Below are 23254 nucleotides of genomic sequence, written 5' to 3' on the forward strand. Positions count from 1 at the left end.
AGGAAGCCAATTTACAATTGACTTGGGAAAAAATTATTTACCCTCTTGAGCCTCCTTAGATGTGCAGCCAGTGGCATGTGATCAATAGGAAATCTCACGCTCAATGATTTTGATGCTCCTGGAAGGACCTTGAGACCATGAAACTCAGCCTGCGTCCTGCTTACCTATATGTGCAATTTTTATAGCTGTGGTGGGCCAAATTGCCCACTTGTTGAAGAGCTTTGTGCGGTGGGAGAAGTGGCGAAGGACCATTAAAAATGTGAAAAGGGCAGCTGTGCTCTGCGAAACGCCTTGTTGTGAGGTGCGTGGCGTGCTGTTGCCCGCTTCCTTCCCGTGGGAGCTTGAGTGACCTTGCAGCTTCTGGGCCCAGCAGTGGTATCTCCAGGCAGCAGTGGGGCGTGCTCCCAGCTCCTGTGGTCCTGAGGGTGCCTGCAAGTAGCATCTGTAGCTCCAGCATCCATAGCTCCGACAATGAAAGGAGGTACTGGGAAGGGTGTGTGTGCACCTCAGGCACTGAGCTACTGCTGCTCCCAGAGCTTTCTGTCTGATCCCAGCTCTACGGATGGATCCAGATTTTTCTTCGGCTTTTCTTACATACCAGGGCTGCATACATCATCCTGCATGCCTCTTTAATCCTATTAGGGCTGTGTTTAACTGGAGTTAGGATTTGTCACTGATGAGTGTGTTGAGGTTAGTAATTTTCAATTACACTTTTCTAACTCTCAATTAAAAAGGTGGTTGACTTTTTATATGGAGAATTTAAAAATTCTTATTTTTCATTTGGGCTGGCTGCAAATTGTAAAATCGGGACTCATGGGTGTGCAGAATTAACATTCTTAAGAAATATTGTAAAAAGTTTTCTTCATGGTTAACATTTAGAATTTTATTTTAAGATTTTATGTGCTTTATGCTATGCTGGCAAATTGAAAAAATATTGGATCCTTATATGGAGAACCAACAATTTCCCACAGCCCTGCTTTTACAGTGCTGAATGCATTTCATTTTGTGTGTGATTTTCCCCAGCTGCCAACTGACTACATCATACAGTTTTTTTGGCTTATTCTTTCTGTCTTATGACCATCAGCAGATATTTTGAGTAGCATATTATAAAGCCACAGATCCTTTTTGCTGCCTTGGATTTTGCCTGTTACCGCTGGTAATGGAAAAGATTTTATTAATTTTGCGGCGTCAGTAAGCGTTTCAGACGAGGCTTCGAGCGAGCCTTTGTGCGTGACCCCAGCGCTCAGCACTGGTTGCCCTCTGCATTGGCAAAGGAGAGACGCGTCTGATGGTCTCCGGTGCGTTCTTCAAAAGTAGCCCGAGATCGCTCTGGAGAGGGATGAGGAAAAAGATTGGTACTTGTAAACTGTTCAAGATGCTCTGCAAATCCTTCAGAATGATCTAAGTGTTGAAGAGCCAAAGCTGAATTTGAGGTGTACTGCTGAAGTTGAGAATAACTGGAGGAAGGAGAAGATGGGACCAGGCACAGGGGGTGGCGGTAGTGGTTGTAGAGATGCGGAATATTCTTGCATGGCAAACTAGTGTTTTATGGAAACATAGACTGACCACCAGAAACTGAGTTATAGAAGTTGGGGAGGGGATAATACTGCTGGTCTGTTGCAGTTGTTGTAGGGCTACATCTGCATTATTGCCTTCAGGTCTGAGCACTGCAGCAGTAGGAAGGAATATAATATATATAAACTATCAGGCAGTTCACAGCAGTCTAAAAATTTATGGTGTTTAGGACATTGTGTGTATTTTGGAGAGAGTCTGTAAGAGAGTAACAAATGATCGTATACTGAAGGCTGATTCAAGTGGAATAAACTAAGATGTGAACGTGGGATAGCTTAGCTTAATGGTCATGGGGAGAGGACTGACATACTAATCGGCGTACCGGAAAGCTATAACCCTTGTGCAGAAGCGGCTATTACTTAAGATGCTGTGAGGAATTACAAATGGTAAAAATTAGAAGTACTAAGCTTAGTAGCAAGTTTAATCTGAATAAAAGGAAAAGCATCTTCACAGTCAGATCTCATAAGTAGTAGAGCATTTCTTTGGGGAAAGGATAGGAGCCCTGTCCCCCGATTTAGGCTGTGCAGGACATCAGAATATGCATTGCTGGGAGGCAGCCCTTCACTGGCGGGATGAGGATTGGCTGTAGTATTTGGCCGTCAGCGATGTTGTTATGATGAAATGTTTCCTGGAATGATACACAGGGAGTTTAGCACCATAAAACGTTTGGGTTTTTGTTGGTATAATGCTTGGGGTGAAAATATCTGTGATGAATTGTCACTGTCAAATCTCTGAGCCAACGTTTTATTAGAGAACATGTCCTGCAAGATCTCCACGTGCACGGTTATCTGTGTGGAGAGGGTGTCACCCAAGGCCAATATGGATAGATCATTCACTAAACCTTGTATTGTAAATGGCAGTGTGTATTGAGGGCTAAGAACAAGTGTAAAGGGTGGCTTTTATTGCTGCTTTCAAATTTGCCTTTAGTCAGTTACTTTTGTCCTCTTGCACTTTATGAACATTGAATCCGAGTTGTACAGGAGAGGAGATATTAATTGCCATTCACTGAATTCAGACTGAGACAATTCTTAATAAGCGGCTACTTCTTACTTGTATAAAACTGGTGTAGAAATTAAGACATTCAGCCTGCCCACTGTGAAGCGTAACAAATAGGGCTGAATCATCACAAAAAGTGTCCGGGTTATTTAAAATACTTATCCTTTACTACTTCTTTTTCCCCATCACAAGATCTTAATAAAAGATTTTTCCAGTTTCTGAGCTGTGCTCGACCAATAAGCCCATTTAAACACTTTGTTTCTTTTAAAATAATTTACTTTGGTTTGGAACAGTTCTTTATTTCCTCAGATCCTCATGCTGACATTGTTTTTATTTCTTGCAGTATTTTGTGTTTCACTGGGACTTCTGTGTTGTAGGGAAGACAGTCTCCCAAATAAAACATGTTTGGTAAATACTTCAAGCAGCTATGTGGAGCTAACTGGTTTTGGGTCTCAGGATGGAAGCTTGACATTAACTTTTTGTTCACTTGTATTCTCTATATCCTCTTGAGATAGGAGGTTCTTATTGTGCAGTTATCTTCCTCAGCCAAAGACCTTTTTGTGGGGAACTTTTATGTTTTGCTGACAGCTTTTTCCATTCATCTCTATGGATTTCTTTGTAGAATTGCTGTAGCTGAGGTTGTTTGTTAGTAGAAGCTGAATTTGTAATACATGGTATACCGTATTGCGCTTAGTATTACGGTATGAAGTATTATTGATAAATTATTCATCATTGTGAGTAAAGTTTTTTCCATTCATTATTGCCATTTTATTAGCAGTATATATATTATTGTACTTACTATTGTATGTATTATAAATGTGCATATATCAATAATACTTATAGATATGTATAATATATAAAATCTTGCAGAGAGAAGATAGGAATGATTAAGTGGTGTCCTCAAAAGTTCACGGGAAGTTTATGGGGGAGCCGTGTCAGTAAAGATATAGCAAAAGTTCTCTCTACTGTATCTTATCCTGGTTCCTGCCATGCTTTCTGGATTGGTTTTGGAGTAGGAGCCATAATCTCTGAAGCTTTAAGCACTAAACCCTGAAAAGCTCCAAGTTCATGCTTTAGCCATGTGAGCTCTTTGCTATCACATGGATAACAGACATTCCCTTTTGCATTCCCCGCGTAAAAAGTGAGTCAACTGGAAGCATGTTTGTACTAAGCCACATCAGAGTTATCCTCTGAATTAAGGCTATATAATAGGTCCTTTAAGATCAAATTTGTACCAAAAGGTCAGAATTTTTTTTTGTTAGTTCAGATCTAATTTGACAGCTCTAGTTTATTCCCTATTAAATTTACTGTTTTATTTCATCTGAATGAACTGGAGTGTCGTTAATTTGTATGCATCTTCATATACCACTAAAAACTTCTGTATGAAGTTTAGATTAGATAAGGTTCCAGAAAATGAGAACGAGCCTTAGATGTGAATGACTGTAAACATGCTTAAAGAGTCATTCTGTAAGAATTAAATAATGTTTAGAGTTAATTCTCCTGGTTTTTTTTTGCTTTTATCGAACACAGCAAACAGTGTAATTTGAGTCCTAAAATCCAGATGCATATCATTGCGATGCTTTTCTGCCTTGTAGTAATTCATGGGCTGTGCTACTTTACATAGCAAGGCAATAGGTGCTATGCAAAAAAAGTCAACAAAACAGAATCTCCAACAGCCAGAAACCTCTGGAGAAGTTTTTTAGTGGGTGAGGATTTTGTCCTAGCTGATTTGGAATAGGGAGTGTTGCGTTCAACTCTAGGTCACTGCTCTGAAGGCAGGGTGCCAATTCCCTGGAGTTCTTGCTGTGGTAAAGCCTTTTAGTCCATCATCCTTCAGCAAGTGAATGTTGACACTCTCTGCCTGTCCACATGGTAACACTGCTCTTTCTGATGCATCCTTTTATATTTTTAATTATAATAGCAGCTTTAGCTGAATGAAACTATTGGTTGTTCCAGTGAGCCCCGTATATACCCAGCGTTAAGTGATTTAGATGGTAGCAGACTTATGCCTGGGATTATGTCCATGTTCACTAGCCTCTCTGGTTTAAAGCTCATGTGACAGAAGAATATCAGCTTGTTATCCAGTTTAGCAGTCCCATTTGGTTTTATACTTATTTTGCAAAAAGAAACACATTTCACCTTGAGTGTTTAGTTGTTCTTGTGGTTGTTGATCCGTTTTTTTTTACTTTTGCAGGCAAGTAAGTATTATAATTAGAGTAGACCCCTTCTTTGCTTTCTGTTTCCCAGAAACATATTAAACATATTAATCTCCCGAAGCTGTTAATCTATTCCATCAAACTTTCCTGATGCATCCTTTCTTGTCTTGATTGTTGGGTGTATTTTTTTGATATTTGTTGTTAAAGCTGCATGCAGTTTTATGATTCTTTGAAACCACCAAGATAGTGGCTCTCTTTGTATTAAAGTCCATTTTGCAAATGGTTGGAATGGGGTCTGGTACAAACCTCATTATTTTTTCAGGTTTTTAACAGGTTTATATTATACTATATGTTTACCTTTTTCTGAACTGCAAAACCATAGAGGGGGCCAATTTCTGAATTATGAAACATGCTCTTAATGCTTTATAAATGGCGATAAAGGTTGTGAGGTGTATGTGGCATAATCACGTCAACGAGGCTGGGCTTTTTTTTTTGTTTTGGGGGTTTTGATGGATTCATTAGTGCTTCCTCAAGTGGAATTCTGCAAGTTACATCTCAGAAATTAGTCTAAACTTGCCAAGTAACAAAGTAATCCCTTCAAAAGTAACTTGCCAATCAAGGTATACTAGATTGAGTATTTTAATAATTAGAGTTGATTAAATGTTGAAATCATCCTAGGAATAAAGGGTCAATAATAGGATGCAAAGATTTCAAGATGTTTCTGGAAAGTAAACAGTGAAGTAGCCCAGCAGCAGTAGCAGTACTGGATGGGTCACAGATTGTGGCAATTCATTCAAGCTCTGCAGACCAGACAGTGCTGTCATTTTACAGATGTGCAAGCTGAGATACAGAAAGTTAAATACAAGCTAGTCATGGCACTGTCAGCAAACATAAATGATTTAATACTACCATGATTAGCCAAATGCAGGGTAATTAGCTGGTAAATGCACATTGATTATTTTCTTCATTTTCAACCCCCTCAGTTCTAGAGTTTGTCATGGGGAGAAGCTGAAGACCTGCCTGGTGCATGAAGCTAGTCCTTCAGATAAGACAAAAAATGTTTTAAAGGAAAAATGGAAGAGTTTTGATACGGTGTTTGTTGTTGTTTAATTGATGGAGAGAAACCTCTCAGAAGAAGTCACTGTAGCCAGTCATCCCTGATTGTTGAGTTTCTTAATAGCTGTGACATTGCAGCATGTTGTGCTGTCTGCAGACCAGTAACCTGAACTTCATGGGACCTGCAATAAGCAAAGCTGTGAAAGACTAGTATAACTCCTGTGCCAATCGCACTTTTCACCCCTGTTGTTTGAGACATTTAATGTGTTCTGTTTCTCCTTTCCTGGCCACGTTCACTCTTTGGCTGTTAAGTATTTGATGCAATAGAAGCCTGCATTTATGCTAGCAATGAAGCAGTCTGGGATGTCTTCTCAGCACATCATGTTACATTTTCTTGCCTTGGGAGTATTACAAGCTAGCTGAATGTAGATAAACTAGGAAGGCTGGCAATCTGAAGCCATCATCTGATCTTTCTTTGATGTAAAGAAATTTCTGTGGCTAAAATAACCAAATCAAAATTTTCCATGTCTTCTCATAAAGGTTCAAGAAAATTACAAACTTTTTTCCCTACTGTCCCCACCCACATTTTGTATGTATATGTGCAGTGTCTGTGGAAACTTCCCCTCGGTGCCTCTCATACAAGTCACTGACTTCTAGAGTACAGAGTACAACTTCCGCAGAGTAGTTCATGGACTTCAGGATTTTGTGGTTGTTTTTTTGTTTGTTTGTTTGTTTAAAATTTAATTATATTAATTCTTTTGTTTTTTCCCCCCCATTGCGAGCGAGATTTTAGGAAGTCTTCTGCCGCCCGATAATCCCATCAGCTTTGAGTGGTTTCCAAAAGACCCCTGGGGACTTTTTCTGAATCTCCTCTCTTTTATACCCTATTGGCAATTGATACTTCATTCCTTAAAAAAAAAAAAGAAAACAAAAAAAAAGAAAAAAAGAAGTCCATTGGTGTGCCAGCTGGTTCATTGGGCAATTTGTCAGACCATTAAGATAACTTATAAAGGTTTTGACACCATTGTGTAAAACACAGTGAAATGGGTGGGACTGGGGCTTGGGTCTAACTTCAAAACAAACTGGATTTCATTACCAGGTCGGATACATCTTTTGCAGATGCTATAACTTGCTTTGTGGGGAAGGGATCATATAAAGTAGTTTTTCTCTGCTGTTACAGCCTGGTGTAGAGCTCATTAAAATCAATAGAAGTCTTCCCATCAGTCTCTTAGTGAGTGATGCCTGCAATCTTCTTGTAATGCACAACTAGGTAAACGCTGCTTATTTTTCTGTTGCTGTTACGTAGAGATTATTGGATGATCAGAGCCAAGATAAAAATGCTGAACAGTAGTAGCAGCAGTCCTGTGCCCAATACCCTGGTGCTTCCACCACGGATCAGCCCAGGGGACATGCAGAAGGAGTGACTGGTGGTTGTGTCGGGCTTCGCCCAGCCCTCAGCCCCCTCCTCGCCCTCCTCCTGGCTGCTCTCCTGGCGTGCCAGATGTGCTGTCAGCAGCAAGTTTGTTAGTCAGGGGCTGGAATGCGCGGGATGACCAGGGAACGATAAAGTATAAAGGGAATTTAGGAATTGAACGGGGCCGGGACCTCTCAGATTTACATTACTTTATGCACTACAGCGATGTACATACCAACCGTAAATGCACTCCGTGTTTAAAAGGGATTAAATGGTTAAGTTCAAAATTCCTTGTGTGCTGAGCATGGTCTAGATGGTTTATAGCTGTAAGCGTGCAAAAGGTTTACTTACAAAATTGATTTATATGTTCATTTATGTTCTTGAGTATTGAGAACAGGCAAGGAATTAGCAGTGCTGCATGAGCTGCACTAGCACATTTTTCACCTTATATGGAGAATTGCCTGCCACTTATCAAGCAGGGTCAGATTTGCTGTTATTGTCACATTCCTTAAAGTTGGAAGAAATCACGTTTCTCTGACTAAAGAGTCAACTCGTAAGCTTATGGTTTTGTAGTTTGAATACTGTTTTTTCATCCAGGAACTGTTGGGATGGGCAGCGCTTCTTCAGAAAAATAGCGGCGTGCAAATTTTCTCTGCTGTGTTGCGGAGTTCATTCCTTGGCTTGGGTGGAGAAACTTAGATGCTTGCAAGGGAAAATATGTTTCTGTTTGGAGTTGTCTGGAGTTCCTCCTGGCTGGCTCTTCTGGTCCTGAAGAACGCAACAGGAAGGAAGGTCTTTGGGAACGAAGGGAAAGACCTGCAAATTGTGTACCTGTGGTATTTAAGAGGGGAGACCTCACTGCTTTGTGTTGTCTTTATTCCTGCTAGGGTGGCTGGTGTTTGAAGCAGCCTTTTCATGGACTTGTTTAGACAGTGACTGACAGCTGTTGGCTGTGAAGTCATCGACCTGCTGTGGAAATAGCTACGTCACAAATTCATCATCTGAGTGTGAGGTTAAATAAGTAGAAAATATGGAAGTGGAGACGAATTGCTTGTTTAGTCACTGATATCTCAGGTTAATGAAGCCGGACAAAAGACTGAAAAAAAATACTTGAAAGATTAAGAAGGTGACGATTATAAAACTCCCTTTTGTGATAGTGTAAAAGTACAGCATAGAAGTGCCAATGAAGGCTATGTTCACTGAAATACTTGAATTTGGAAGGTGGGAGATCAGTATCAGGTCTGACTTAGTTAAGTCTTTGAAATTAAAAAAATAAATGCTTTCTGTCTGAAATATTTCTGCGATCGTGGCATTCGGTAGGGCAGTAAGTCTCGCCTACTGCTGCTTCTTGTTTTTTGGATCACTAGACTATTATCAATTTTTAGAGCGTGTCCTCCACCACTCTTGTGACTTGAGTTTGCATTGTGATGTGATTGTAGAGGTTTTTCTATGGTACTACTTGGGAAATAAAATACTTTAAAATGGTAGTGATTAGGTGCAATGATTAGAAAACCTGGCCTGAAATTGCTGTTGCTGATTTCACTTTCATGCAGATCCAGAAGAGTTAACTGGAAAATGATACTCAGGTTTTTCTTGCTCCATAAAGGCAAAGTTGGCTGTATTTTTTTGAATAATAAGACCTAAGGAAGAATTCATGAGCCTAGGAACATTTGAAGCCAACAGAAACAAAAGGGTAGTTTATATGGCTAAATACTTTGAAAAACCAACATTTGAAACATTTAGCCAAGTGGTTACATTGAAGTATCCATGCAAGTTTGAGGGGATAGGGCAAAAGATAAGAATTTTTATTTTCTGTTTGCTTGTTTGTGGTTTTCCCATTCTTCCCCTTTTACGGCTCACCAGAAAAGAACCAGATTTCTTATCGTGTATGGATATAAAAGATCTTAAACTACATATATTTATTTTTAGGACTCCACCCTTGGGCTTTGGATTTTGTGAACAGCTATTTCAGTAAATTTACATCTATATGGGGAAACTGGCAAATTGAATACTGTGCAAATCCACGTTTTAAAAAAAGCAGTTGCTATTATAGAAGGTAAATGATATCATAAGAAAGCCAAGTAAAAAAGATTGCATTTTTGTTTGCTACTAAGGGAATGATCAATGCTTCCTGCTGGCTTTTGCACCCTGCAATTGGAGATTCTGGCATGCAAATGGTTTAAATAATGCTAGGTTTTGTGACTGGTTGGCGCTGTATAATACTGGGACTGGGGTGACTTAAATATACAGAGTGTGGGCCAATCCCAAAGTCCTTTCTCAGGCAGAACACCCACTGAAATCACATTTAAGTGTCGTCAGTGAAAGCTTTGCCAAAGAAATCACTATGGATTTGACTCCAAAGTTATTACTACTAAATTTCATATGTAAGCCTTTCATTATTGTGTTTTTTAAGAATGGAGTACTCGAATGAATCCTGGAATTCATTATAACTTTAAGTTTTTACCAGGGTATCGGCCTCTTAAACTACATTTCCATTGGAAAAAAATTTTATTCCTCTTTGGTTTTTTTCTTTTTTGTTGTTGCTCAAAAAGAGGTAGGAAAGATGTTCTGTGGCTCAGATTTGTTTTACCTCAGGCAAGCAATGTACTGAGGTGCCTAAATTAGGAGCTTGGTCTTCCAGCCTCTCCATGTGCACAGTGGAGAGAGTCATACGCATAGAGGATTTTGCTCAGTCATCTTCTGGCTGCGACTCTTCCACCCACCTACCCCGTTAGCCCCAGGGGTGGTGCAGGGTGCTCTGATTTAGGAACCCAGAGGGATATGGTTGGTAGCCGAAGGACCTGCTGTGATTTGTGATATAAGCCGTACGTAATTTGTTTCAAAATTCCTTTTTAGGAGTTAGCGGGTTGATTTTTTGGGTTTTTTTTTTTTCCCCCTGTCTTTTCTCCGTGGATGATGGGGATTGGTTATAGAGCTGTGTCCTTTAGTACAGAAAATCCCATGTTGCGGTAGGACCCTTGCGAAGTCTCCTGTCTCTCTTGCTCTCTTGTACGCTTTGTGTCTCTGGCTTTGGTCCATCGCGCAGGCTGCAGGTTTCATGTTGGATTTCATGAAATGTTTTGTGGGTCGTGATGTGGACGGACGGACGGATTCTGTGATCCACAGACCCTTCAGACCAGATGTCTGCAGTGCCTGGCTGCTTGTGGCAGGACTGGCTGAATCAGGTGGTCCCTTCCTGGCCTCGGATCCCAAGAGAGGGATTTGCAGCACAGGAATCTGGATGTTTCACTTTATATTGCTAAAACTGCAGTAATCCTGCCTTCCCCTGTTTAAAATATTGAAGCAACAACAACAGAAAGGGTGGGCCATTAGTGTTTTAAAGCTGTTTTAATATGCCTTTACATTTCCAACTGCATTATACAATATTACATATAAAATGTGGTAGGAGCACCTTTAAGCATGCCTCCCATATTCTAACATCATATTTTCACCTGTGTTTAGTTCTTGCCAGCCTTCAGTCAGTCACACAAAAAACTTCCACAGTGTTTTTTCTGCTTCAGGCTGAAACCTCTTGAAAAGGTTTTCAACAGAAGAACTCCAACTGTTTTTAAAAGAATGCATTACAGAAGATTAGAGAGGTTTGTCAACTTTATTTAGCCAGCCGTTCCTTCAAAGAGTTGTTATACCTTCAGGGAGTAAAGGGGGGAGTTGGGGTGCTTTTTGCAGCCCCATAGAAATGAACCCAGATTTACCAACCTACCAGAGTTGGTGAAATTAGTTGTCTGCACGTGCTCGCAAGAGCAGGTTGGGGGCTTGCTGATAAAATCTTTGAATACTCCCACTTTATAAAACATGCTTCAACCCCACCAGCCTCTGTGTGTGCCTGGGGTGATGAATATGATGGGTGGTACCGAGCACCTGGCTGGGTAGCTCCACGGTTCCTGGTGCCTCTGGTTTGTTGGAGAAAAAGGTTATCTGGGTGTTTAATAGTCTTCCAAATTCGGTAAAGCTTTATGCCAAGGCACACTTGAGACAATAATTGAAAAGCAATTGAAATCACTACTGTTTTACTAGTCATCATTCATGCAGTTAATTTCTGATGAAGCTGGGAGTAGAATTTATACTCTGGTCCATATACCACTCTCAGGAGTGCTTAGGATGAGAGGTGTGATGCCCAAAGTTTGGGAACAAGGTTTGAAAAATAACTTTCTGTCTTCTACCTTTTCTTTCTCTGAGATTGCAGGGAGGCTCTAGTACTGCCAGGTTTTAGGATTTTACCGAAAATTCTTTGTTATTTTAAAGTCGCAACTCGGAGTCATGACCTCCATAGAGGGGATGGATCTATCTATTTTATTTAAAAATAGCTAAGCATGAAAATACTACTGGGACGTTTTATGAAGGTTGAAATAAAAAAATAAAACGAAGAATCTAATGCACGTTATCTTTAAGCTGTTGAAGAAATCAGGATAACACAGGTTGATGACCTGAGGCTGATGGCAAGACTAAGGTCAGGTCTGAGTGATTCTGCAGGGTGGGAATGAAGTTGCTGCTGATAAGTCATCATTGCTCCAGTCAGGGTCTAAAGGCTTCATGTAGTTTGGGTTCCCTCCTTCCATGTTCCTCTTGTTCTTTCACATTTATAATGGCATCGGTAAGTCTTGCTTCTCCCTATCTTAAGCCCTTTTAAAATATTCAGCTTGCTCAGAACATACAAAATACTCCTCCTGGTGAGAAGTGCTTTAGATCTTTGCTTTCTCAGTCGTGATCCCTGAAAGGCACCAGGAGCTTTTCTGGAAGGGAGAGTTTATATTTGGGCAGGTGAGGTGGAAAGGGAGAGGGAAGCACTTGCCAGCCGCTAGTGTTGGCCAAGTGAGTGGGCTAAGAAATAGCTCAGGGTTGCAACAAATAGGTAATTGCTTGCTGAGTATAAATGACTAGGTTGTTTTTACAATCTTTCTGCTAATCTGTCATGCTAACCATGATGAAGAATGATGTTTTGTCGCCCTTCAGATTTGCATTCACATTTCACACCCAAAGGTGAATGTTACCATGGATGTCCTAGCAACCTGCAGCAGTCATGATACACCATTTAGCATTTTCAGCCTATTCAGGCTATTAGGATAGTCTGTAAGGATTGTTCCTTAGCACTAAGACTGCCCATCTCAAAGCATGCTCCCACCAATAAAAATGCCACTAATTAAAACTTGTGTGAGTGGAAATGTTATCATCAGTGTCAACTTTATGCTCTTAATTTGGGGAAAAAAACATCAGGGTTGTAGAGCAAACTGAAACAATTAAGCAGTTCAAGACCCTGCGTAATAAAATCTTAGATAAGACTTAATCAGTGTGGTGGATTATAGGTTTGTCTGCCTGGCAGCTGGAGTTAATGGTGGGTGAATTCCCAGGGAGTTTGCGTGCTGAGGTAAGAAGGAGGAACTCCAGTGTTTCTCTTAAATGTTCATCTTGATGTGCCAAATTTTTCACAAACATATTTAAGCAAAACCACAGAATTTTGGCCTGTATTTCAGGTTAATATTTTGAAGTGAGTTTTCCCCACCATTTCTGTTGCTTTTAATCAGTTATGAATGTCCTGATGAAAATGCAGATTTAAAATACCAGGCTATTTTCTTCTGCATAACATAAGGTACTAAAAAATTTTACAGGATGAATGTACTGGAAAAGTACTTGGAAAAAAAATAAGATAATGCAGTATATTCTGAAGCATTTCTTACAGCATGGTATCTGTAAAATGCAGGTATCTAAGTGTTAAATTTGGTATCTACCACCAAATGTGAGCAATGACCTGTTGATAATGTTGCTAGCTTTATGGAAATGTGAGACTCACCTTTCTACGTGCAACTTTTTTTGTCTTTCTTTGTTAGCTTCATGGAGAATTTCACAGAAGTAATCTCAAACTTTTTTTCTGCAAAAGGTTTTCATTTCTTTTGAAATTTAGCTTAGGAAATGAAGAGCTTCCCCCCCCTGTCCCAGTCCTGAACAGTAGTGCCGTTTGTGGGTCTTTCCTGGGGTATTCAGCCTGAGCTCTGCCAGAGAATAACGCTGCTGTTGCTTTAAGCCCACAGTGTTGCTTTATATAGATATGGCCTGGTTTATAGTGTTGCTTTAAATACACAATAAGAGAGTTCATCTCCATTTCAGAAAACGTTTATGACTGATCTCTGCCTGGCTAGGAATGTTTATTTTCTTAAGTTGCTTCACTTGCAAAAATGTTTTGAAATTGAGAGTCCCTAGCTGGTGATGGGGCCTCCTTGTGCTCTCTGCAGATCTAATCCCTTCGCCACTAGAAAGCTGTGGTTTAGTGATGGACCTCAGGTAGATCAGGCTCTATTCTGGTATTTCTGTGTCCCTTCCCCATCGGTCACCCTCTTTTTAAGTCTGTGTCATTGAACTGATCTATGGATGTTGGCAAGACCATCCGAAGCCTCAGTAAGATTTAGTTATCGGTCCCAGTCCTTTGCAATAACAGGCTTATTTTCTTTTCTCCATAACTTGTTGATGATGAAATAACCTTGAAGTAAACAATTTTAGAAAAAGACCTTTCCACTAGCAGGCATAATGGCAACAGAGAAGGGATTCACAGTGGATTCATTCTGGATGCTCTTAAAATGGTATGCTGATGTAGGATCAGCTTTCTCACTTGACTTCTGCTGATGCTACGTATTGATTATGTATTAAGTTGACAGAGGCCAATGGAAAAATCCTTTCTAATCCCATACCAGGAGTTCTGTGGGGCTGTGGTGTGTCCTGCATGGTGGCTTGTGCTTTGAAAATGAATAAATAGTGCCAAGTATGGGAAGAAGCATACACAGGAGAAGAGATGATATGAAGCATGTAACTTAGGATGTGGAAGAGAAAGCTCTGCTCCTCCCTCCCTGCCCTGCCTAGCCTGGCTGTCCAGTCTGCCCCATGTCTGCCTTCTTAATGTCACTTTCCGGTGACCAGGAGAAGGATTGGGCTGCTCCTGTACGCAGAGCTGAGTCACCAACTCTACCTGTCACCTTGCAGGAGGCCTTCCTGGACAAAGGGAGACGGAGCAGGAGGGTTATTTGCTTGAAATCACCTGGGGATCAGCCATTCTGTCCCTCGACCTGTGGGAAGGAGATAGCCTCCCCCTTGGTCACAGGGCAGTGGGCAAGGAGAAGGTCATGCCGTGGGGATGCTTTCTATCCATGCGTACAGACCAGGAGGGGATTTTCACAGAAAGAGAAAAGTTAGACAGTCCTTCTTGCTGTTCAGAGCATCAGCAGACAGAATTGTGACCCTAAGGGCAGGTGAAGCATGAGCTTTACCAGACTAAGGGCAGAGTGAGTTGTGGTACACAGGTATGGTCAAGGAAGGCTTACCCATTTTTCAGGGGTAAAAGACTCATGATCAGGCTGTAGGCCAGCCTGTGGCTGGAGAAATTTCGATGGAGCTTAAAAAAGAGTGAAGAAACCTTTAAATAAGGTTTTCTCTTTGATTGTCTTCCTAGATGGGACACTGAAACCACTTGCTGGATGGGAGTATACCTGGTTTCACTTGTGGTATGTACGTAACGCTGTGTACATTCACGTCAAGTATCAGTGTCGTCCTTCATTGCTTGCCCGAGCCAACTAATTCATGACTGCAGTTCTTTGGCAGGGCTTTGCAAATGCATGTTGAACCTCCAGCCTGGGTTTGTTTATTTTGTAGAAACACAATAATTCAAAAAAATTAAATAGATGGCTATGAAATCCAAGGCAAGAAAATGTGAGACTTCCTAAAGAATAAAGTAAAATAAAAAATAGCTCAGAAGTTTAACACTGAAAGTTTGGTTTTTTTGTTGTAGTTGTTGAGTTGTGGGTGTTTGCTCTCTTTTTTGAAGTTGAATAAAGAGGAAAGCAGCTTAATGCAGAACTAATTAATGTACATTTCTCTGGGGTGAAGTGATATCTGTTCAGTCACACCTTCTCCAGAGTAACTCAAGTGGATTAATCAATGATCATCTTTCTAATTAAACTGCTGAGTGGTGAGTTAGAGGCTTTAGATGATGATCATTAGTTTTGTGTAGAATCAGTGAATTACAGGTAAGTAATGTTAACAAGATGTTCCTTTTTCTCATAGGATCAGTCAAAGGTTAGGAAAAAGGTCAGCACTTTTGTTCATGTGCTGCCTCTGAAACGTAAATCATAAGCAAAAATAAAAAAATACTTTCAAGTGCTTTCAGAAATATATTCTGAAAATAGCAAGAAAGGCAGGGAAAGAAATGCCTTGCATCATCCCAGACATACATACCTGCTTGGCTCTGTTCTGCATCTGACAGAGCAATTAGGGTAGATCCTGAAACTCTGCTCAGGAATGTGAAGTTTCCTGAAACAAACACCCAGGCACAGGGAAGTGAAGTCCAGCTTTCCTTGTGCAGACGGCTTCTGCCTTTGGGGCAGAGCTGCACACTGTGGCACAGCTGTGCCTTTGCGGGCAGGCCGAAGGGATGCACTCGGTAAATTGTCCCTTCCTGCGGACCTGAGGGTTTGCTGCCCGTGAGCAGAGCTGATGCTCAGTGTGTCACTGGGCAGCCTGGCCTCCCAGGAGTTGTGCTGCTGCTGCTTATACTGAGTATATGCTGAATGTGTGTGTCCGGTACATTGGCACATTTAGAGTTGTTCAATGGGGCTGAAAAAGTTGTGGGATTTTGTTTTTTCTGTAAGCAGGAGCAGCTTTCCATGGTATTACATCTGATCTGCAGACTATTCCCAAGTTTCTCCAGGGGAAAGGGGAGGGGTGGAAATCCAAGAAAACCACATGCAGCAAACTGATGGACTGTTGCAGAAAGCTACAAGAGCTGTCAAAAGGCTGTTCACTGGTTGTTGGTTGAACATAGATAGCACAGAAGTTGTTAAAATCTCTCTCCTCTCTGATGATCGAGAGGTCGAGGTCTGGATGTATATACTGTGCGTAACTATCCTGGAGAGCTGTTTGCAGTGCACTTTATAGGAGGGCACTGTGCTGTCATTAGTTTGGTTACAAGCAGCTAACCCTCCAGGGGAACGACATGAACAAGTGTCACCTCTCTGCTTCCTTCTTGCCAGACCTGTTGAGGTTTGGTAGCATCTCATACCTCCCTTTTGACATAGGAGATGTACTACAGCTGGAATGAATGGAGGTGTTTATAGAGTTGGGTTCCTGAGTTGCTCAGCACCTGGTCATCGTACACTGGCTTTAACCAGGGGCTATAGGTTGTACTTGTCATGGTTTAACCCCAGCCAGCACCTAAGCCCCACACAGCTGCTCGCTCACTCCCCCCACGGTGGGATGGGGGAGAGAATTGGAAGGGTAAAAGTGAGAAGACTCGTGAGTTGAGGTAAAGACAGTTTAAAGGTAAAGCAAAAAGCCGCACACGCAAGCAAAGCAAAACAAGGAATTCATTCACCACTTCCCATCAGCAGGCAGGTGTTCAGCCATCCCCAGGAAAGCAGGGCTCCATCACACATAATGGTTACTTGGGAAGACAAAATGCCATCACTCCAAATATCCCCCCCTTCCTTCTTCTTCCCCCAGCTTTATATGCTGAGCATGATGTCATATGGTATGGAATATCCCTTTGGTCAGCTGGGGTCAGCTGTCCTGGCTGTGTCCCCTCCCAACTTCTTGTGCACCCCCAGCCTGCTCACTGGTGGGGTGGGGTGAGAAGCAGAAAAGGCCTTGACTCTGTGTGAGCACTGCTCAGCAGTAACGAAAACATCTCTGTATCATCAACACTGTTTTCAGCACAAATCCAAACTATAGCCCCATACCAGCTACTATGAAGAAAATTAACTCTATCCCAGCCAAAACCGGCACAGTACTGAAGATGTTTGGCAACCCAACAAAAAACCCAAACAGTTGGTGTTCGCTCTCTGCTCGTGCAGGTGGCACCTACCCTGAGTTTGTACAGCCCTTCCCACTTAGCAATTGAGGAACTACATCTGTGACTTGAATGTTGCTATTGAGTGTATAATGTAATTCACTCTTACTTTACCACAGAGCTGGAAGGGCCCATGGTGTCTTTGTACTAATGTCTTCACTGCCATACTGGCTAGCCGTTTGCTGGTGTTTATTTTTGTGTACCCCCCTATACAGCAGGAAAATGAAAGTGTGAGTATGAAATTAATGACAAACTGAAGTTCTGGTACCATAGCACTTAATGTCTAATCTATTCTGTTAAGACATTCACAGCTATGCCTACCTGTCTGTCCTTAACTAAATGGCAGAGCCTATGGTGTTGTATTTGCCATGTTTAGTGCACATGATTTTGTCATTGTTAGTATACAGGAGGCTAGAATCTCAGTCTGGGATGTGTGAGGTTTACGTGACTGTTACTTTAGTAAAGCAGGTTTTTGTCTTTTAATTACTACTTTCTCTTTTTTACCCTTCTCCCTTTTTTTTGACGCATGAAAGATTTTTTCAGATTGATTCCTTCAGAAGTACTTTGCCATTGGTAGAAGTTTGGTGAGAATCCTTGGTGTTAAAAGACTTGTTTTAGGAAAGGGGAAAGAGGAGTGTTGTAAGATCACGGGTGTAAGATGCACGTTTCCTCCTAGCCTGCTATAAAAAGATACTTGCATGGGTAAAGCTCTGTATGTATGCAGCAACATCCTACTCTTTATTTGGAGGCCTATAGATTTTCCTTATGTTAAGCCTTATTATTCAGGACTGTACAGGTATGGGGAAACGGGTATGACAGAGCTGGCAGAGCATTGCTTGGAAGTTTGTATTCACTATGGCAAACTTCCTTCAACATTTGGTGGACTGTTTGCGGGGGAGCATTGTGGCCTCCCTGAGAGGTAGCTTGCTGGGAGTGCTGGAAGCGCTTCAGAAAATGTGGCCCTCTTCCCCAGCCAGGAAGTTTTCTTCAAATAGAGCAGGATATCGTCCTTAATAAGTCTCCGAGTAAGACCTGACTGGTAGGGAGCTCTTGTATTACTTTGCCATAAATTGGTTCTTTTATATCAGAACTAGTACACCATCTGCCTGCTATAAATGTTGTGCTCTCATTTCTGCCTGTTCTTGCCCAGATTGAAATGTTTTAGCTGTACATTTACAAATCTGGGATGACTGAGTGTTAGTACCGTGAGGTCACCACGGCTGTAATTAGCTAACAGCCAGCTGCATTTCCCCTATAGTTATGGGCCAGCAAAAATCCAGGGGAGTCAGGTTTGCCCATGAGGGCAGAGTTTAACTCTACATTGTTGAAATTACATGTATATACTGACACAGGTCTTGCATTCAGCGTCGTACTAGGTCTCACTCCGTGTCTATCAAAGCATCAGTAAAGAAGCCCTGTCTGTGAAGAGCTGGAAATGTGGTTCCAGCAGGAAAGGGCAAGTGCCTGAGCAGCTCTCTGCAGTGAGCTGGAACATGGGAAGAAAAAGGGCACTTCTCAGTTCAGGGATTTTGCAGTCATGCAGGTGGGAGCAAGCTACTGTCCAAGTCTTTTGAGTCTTAGTTGCTGGTGTTCAGGACCTGGGTACCATGGTGAAGGAAGCACTGTGTCTCTTTGAGGAGTGGATCCGTGCTGTGCCATTGTGTAGGAAAAGTAAGTATGACAAAAAATTATGCGTCAGGCATGGTAGCAGTGGTATGAACTTTGCGACAGAAGGGATCCATGACACATGAGTCACGGCGGTGTTATCTGAACGCCATCATCGTGGCACTTGCAGCCCTGCCCTGTAGCGCTTGGCTCTGTGTCTCTTACAGCGACGATGAGGAGGGTTTTGGTGGTCCGTACTCTAAATGTTCTGTGTAGATAGATACATACCCTTCCCCATGAGCAAAGCAAGTCTTTATTTTGTATTTGGAACTTTACAAGTTGTTTTATGGTAACAACTAAGAAAAATATTACTTACACCTTATTACTCACGTTTCCTCTTGGGTGTAACTTGCAGCCTGATACTGCTCTTTACTTTGCTGGCCCATTGTTAAATTTGTCCCTTTTGTATGGTGGTTTTGTAGCTTGTATTATTTGCTATTTTATCTGCATTTTATTTTAATGGGACAGCCTTTGTTTTTGGTGAAGTCAGTTTGGGACTTTGCTCTAATTCCACTGAGTAATTTTATAAAAAGAAAACTTTTAGTTAGTTGGTTTTAGTGGTACTTTAGTAGTACAAACTACTATGTTGCCCTATTTGTATGCTTGACAGCTTTAGATGGAGGAGTAACCCGTAGTTTCTATCTTACATGTTTACATGTAACATTTTAGTTGAGAATCTGTTTTGTTGTATACTGACTCCATCACCAGGTTTTTCAGTAAGATCTGCCTTTTGAAGCATGAGTACAATAAAATTCTTGTGTTAGTTTTAATTCTGTGGTATGTCAGTTTAACTGTTGTAGAAATAAGGATATTTTTATGACAAGGTGCTGTGTTCCGTGAAGAAGCTGTTGAAAATCAGCCGTGCCAATTTAAACATCACAGAAAATATTGTAATACAGTCTGACAGTTTGCAGCATGAAAATGACAGACTTTGTAGAGCACGAAGTTCTCCTTGCCAGCTTTTGGGAGCTCAGTTAGACATCATCTTCAGTATATTCGCATTGAACAAGAAGAGCAGCTGTGTCTGCTGTCTTACCATTTTCAGGTGGTGTGGGCAAAAGGGCAGCTGGTTACTCTGTTTCAGTCTGCTCAAAAGTAGTGACCGGCTTTTCAGAGCCTGACTCGGTTGGTGCAAGGAAACTTCCATGGGAGATCTTTGTAGCTGACGCGTGGCTGTTTTGCAGAGGTCCTGGCTGGGATTTGATAGCCTGTCCGGACCTGGGATGTGAGAAGCTTTAAATAAGAACATATGGGAACAGACCTGAAGGTGCTTTTGCGTGGATCACAGTCCTGTTGTGGTGCAGGCACTGTTCGCGGTCGGTGCCACCACTGTGGAAAAGGGACCATGATGGTGCTGGCCCGTTTCAAGCCGCCTTTCCTGGTTGTGTGTTTCCCACATGGAAACCTGGACAGCTTAACACAAACTCCTCTTGAAGCACATGTTTGTAATGTGTTGCATTACTGGTTTCTAAGTTCCCTTTGTATAGAGAGAGAAGTTTTTAGCTGCTGTGCATGAGCGGTCCGTGCAGAACGCCTAAGTGAGGTATGAATTGAGCAGAGATGTTTCTAGCTGGTTTTTTTTGCATGCAAGTTGTTGGCTTTGCATGGGAGAGGTTAATGATATAGTTGGCAGTGGTTCAGAACGAAACTTATTTCTAATGTATCTAGGGATACACGTGTTAACAAAACAGTTTTTGTTTTTCAGATTGCCAGTGCTACGAAAATAGAGACTTCCAGCAAAAAATTCTTCAGCTCGTGAAGCGGCAAGGGCAGCATTAAGAATACACCCCACCCTCCCTCCGTGCTTTCACCCCAGGATGCAGAGGGAAACAAGGCATGGGGAGAGCAAATAAATTATGCAAGGTTTGTTTGTTTTTATTTTGTTGGTTTGTTTATTTCTGAATGTATAAATCCGATTATGAAACAGTTATAGGCCAAGGTCCAGATACAACCGGCTTAAAATTCACTTTAGTCCCTGGGTCTTAACATTTCACATTGGCAGGGTGCCTTTGAGGTTTTAGAGTCAACCAATAGTGAACACCAGCACTGGGGGAAACGTAGGCTATCTGAATTGTTTCTCTCAAGGCGTTCATCCAACTCTTAATGCCTCTGACTTCAAAATAGGTTGTATTTACAAAACTTCAGTCCAGACAAGCATCCAAATCTGTAAGTAGCATAGATGCAGTTTTCTATACTTAACTTAAGGAGGGAGAGGGAGGGGTTTAGGCTTTTTCCTGCCCAGTTATTAAGAGTGTTATGATGTGGTAGGTGTCTGTCTATCAAAGGAGAGGGAATGGATGAGCAGTTTCTGGTGTAGACTGCATCGTTCCAGAATTAGACAGAAAATTACCAGCAAAGAAATGCCCTACTCCTGATGTCTCACTGTCCCCAAAGGACAGAGCGGTGTTAAAGTTTAGTTCTGGTGATCATCAGATGTCTTTCTGCTGTAGTCACAAATCTTATGCATGGCATATGGGAGAGACAGACGCTTTGGTTGAGGGTTTGAAAGACCTGGTGCAACTAAGCTTATGGGAGGGCAGGTTTCCTCCACCTCCTTTAGTTTTGTCATGTGAAAGAAAGGGGTTGTTCTAGAGATTTTAAAAGTCTTGATCATGATGTTTTATAAAAGGGTGATGAGAGTGTTTATTCAACTTTTCATTATTTTTAATTGTTTCAGTATTGTTTGCCATTATCAATTGAAGAAACCCCACATTGTTGTCAATACTGTGCTGTCTACTACACTGTGTATGCTACCAGTTAACACAAAATCCAGGTTGTTTGGGCTTTGTAGCAGGAATCTACTGCACAACCCTGACAAAGCCACCCTTTAGGAAGTTTAGGCATGTGGGCAGTTCTGTACATCACAAAGTCCTAGGGAGTAGGGTTGGACCTCAGCGGATCCAGTTCATCCTCATTCCCCGGGAGTTTGTCTGATGCGATCTTAAACACATCCACTGGCGAGGGCGACAGTTTCAGAGGGATTCGGTCTCATCCCATGCTAGGACAGGATTGCTTTTCTTGCCTGACAAAATACTTTGGGGCAAAATTGTGCCGAATAAACAAGGGAACTCTCCAAGTTGCAGATTTTTTTTCTGACTGACACACCAGGCAGGTGACTTAGAGCTGATTGTTATACAATATTCAAACAGTTAAAGAAGAATAATATATATATTCAGTTTATTTTGTAACCGACTCATCTCTTTTAAAATTAGTACATAATGGAGCATTGCTACATTTTGTAATGACGTTAGAGTTCTGCCACGTGAAAGGAACTTAGGGCACCAATGCCACGGAAGTAAATATGCACAAGCTCTGCATTCGCTGTTGTTTGGTTAGCAGAGTATTTGGCCCATTCTTTTCTAAAACAGACAGGTTATTTTTAATACTAGCTTATACATTCAGGATATATTATAAAATGAAAATGGATTTGCAGGAGTGATCAGTGTTATATTGAACATGATTACAACAGTCTAGAAGCTCTTCTGAATTTTGGAGTTTTCCCTCCTCAAAAAGGTAAAGTAATACAAACAAACAACCCCAGAATAGTCAACTTCTAACTGATTTTGATAAAAGGACAGCCGTGATGCTGTGCCATTGTGATTGATACAACTAAACTTACAGTTCCAGCATGTTGTGCCATGCTCTATTGCCTCAGGTTAAAAGTGTCACTGAGATATTATGCACTGCAGCACTCATAAAAAGTCTTTATTTGTCATGTTAGTCAATCTGTTGGGGGCTTGGGGTTTTTGGGGGTTTTTTTTTGATCTGTATTGATAAAAAGAAGTATTGGATGTGATTCTAAATTTTAATGAGACTAACGTCTGTTGGGGCATTGGGTCCCACAACCATCAGAGCCTGCTGGTGGTTTTTGCCATGTTTCAGTGCTGTGGGGTAGATGCACTATTTATTGCCTTGCAAGTTCTTCAGCTTTTTAGCAGTCAGTATGTTTTGTTTAATTTTGATTGTGATCACCTGCGGGTTTCCAAAAAGCTGTGAAAACCCAGAGCGAGTTTGTCAGTGGCAGAAGGTGAATTTGGGAACCATGTGAAGACATGGAAGAGAAAATTGTGGCACACAGACTCCTAATGATAAACATACCAAGAGCATCCTAAAATTATAAAGCAGTGTGGTGCATTAAAGCATTAATTTGCATTTTGGCTAAGGCGTAGCTGCATTTTTGGACTATCCCTTTAATTCTGCTCTTTTAATTACCTGGGGTGGAAGCAGCAGGAGCTGGGCCTGCAGCAGTTCCCTACGTAGTCATTTTTATCAGACAGAGCAATGGGATTCCTAAGGTTACTTTGAAACCTGAGGTCTCCTGCTGTAGACCAGCAGACTGACTTGAACAGGAATCTAATTAAAAAGTCCAAGATATTGAATAAAGCTCACAAGTGCCATCTGTTCAGTTTTACAACCTGAAATTATTCGGTGAATCGCAGTAATAAGTTTGATTGTTCCTGCATTTATGTTGCAGCTGAATGTTGTTACAGCGGCCGGCCCGTACAGGCAGAGTTGTGCAGACACTTGTTAGTGTTAGTAACCGCTTGGACT

The 23254-nt window shown here is 41.4% G+C and overlaps 1 protein-coding gene across 1 annotated transcript in view; it reads left to right on the forward strand.

Moving 5' to 3' along the window:
* TIAM2 (TIAM Rac1 associated GEF 2) overlaps window positions 1-23254 on the forward strand; it is a 180829-nt gene that overhangs the window by 14261 nt on the left and 143314 nt on the right. The window contains exon 2 of the mRNA XM_050895201.1: window positions 20409-20566. The gene's annotated coding sequence lies outside the window, so the exon portion shown is untranslated. The remainder of the gene's footprint in view (window positions 1-20408; window positions 20567-23254) is intronic.

The sequence above is a fragment of the Gymnogyps californianus genome, chromosome 3 (genome assembly GCF_018139145.2).
Source record: "Gymnogyps californianus isolate 813 chromosome 3, ASM1813914v2, whole genome shotgun sequence".
NCBI classification, from domain to species: domain Eukaryota; kingdom Metazoa; phylum Chordata; class Aves; order Accipitriformes; family Cathartidae; genus Gymnogyps; species Gymnogyps californianus.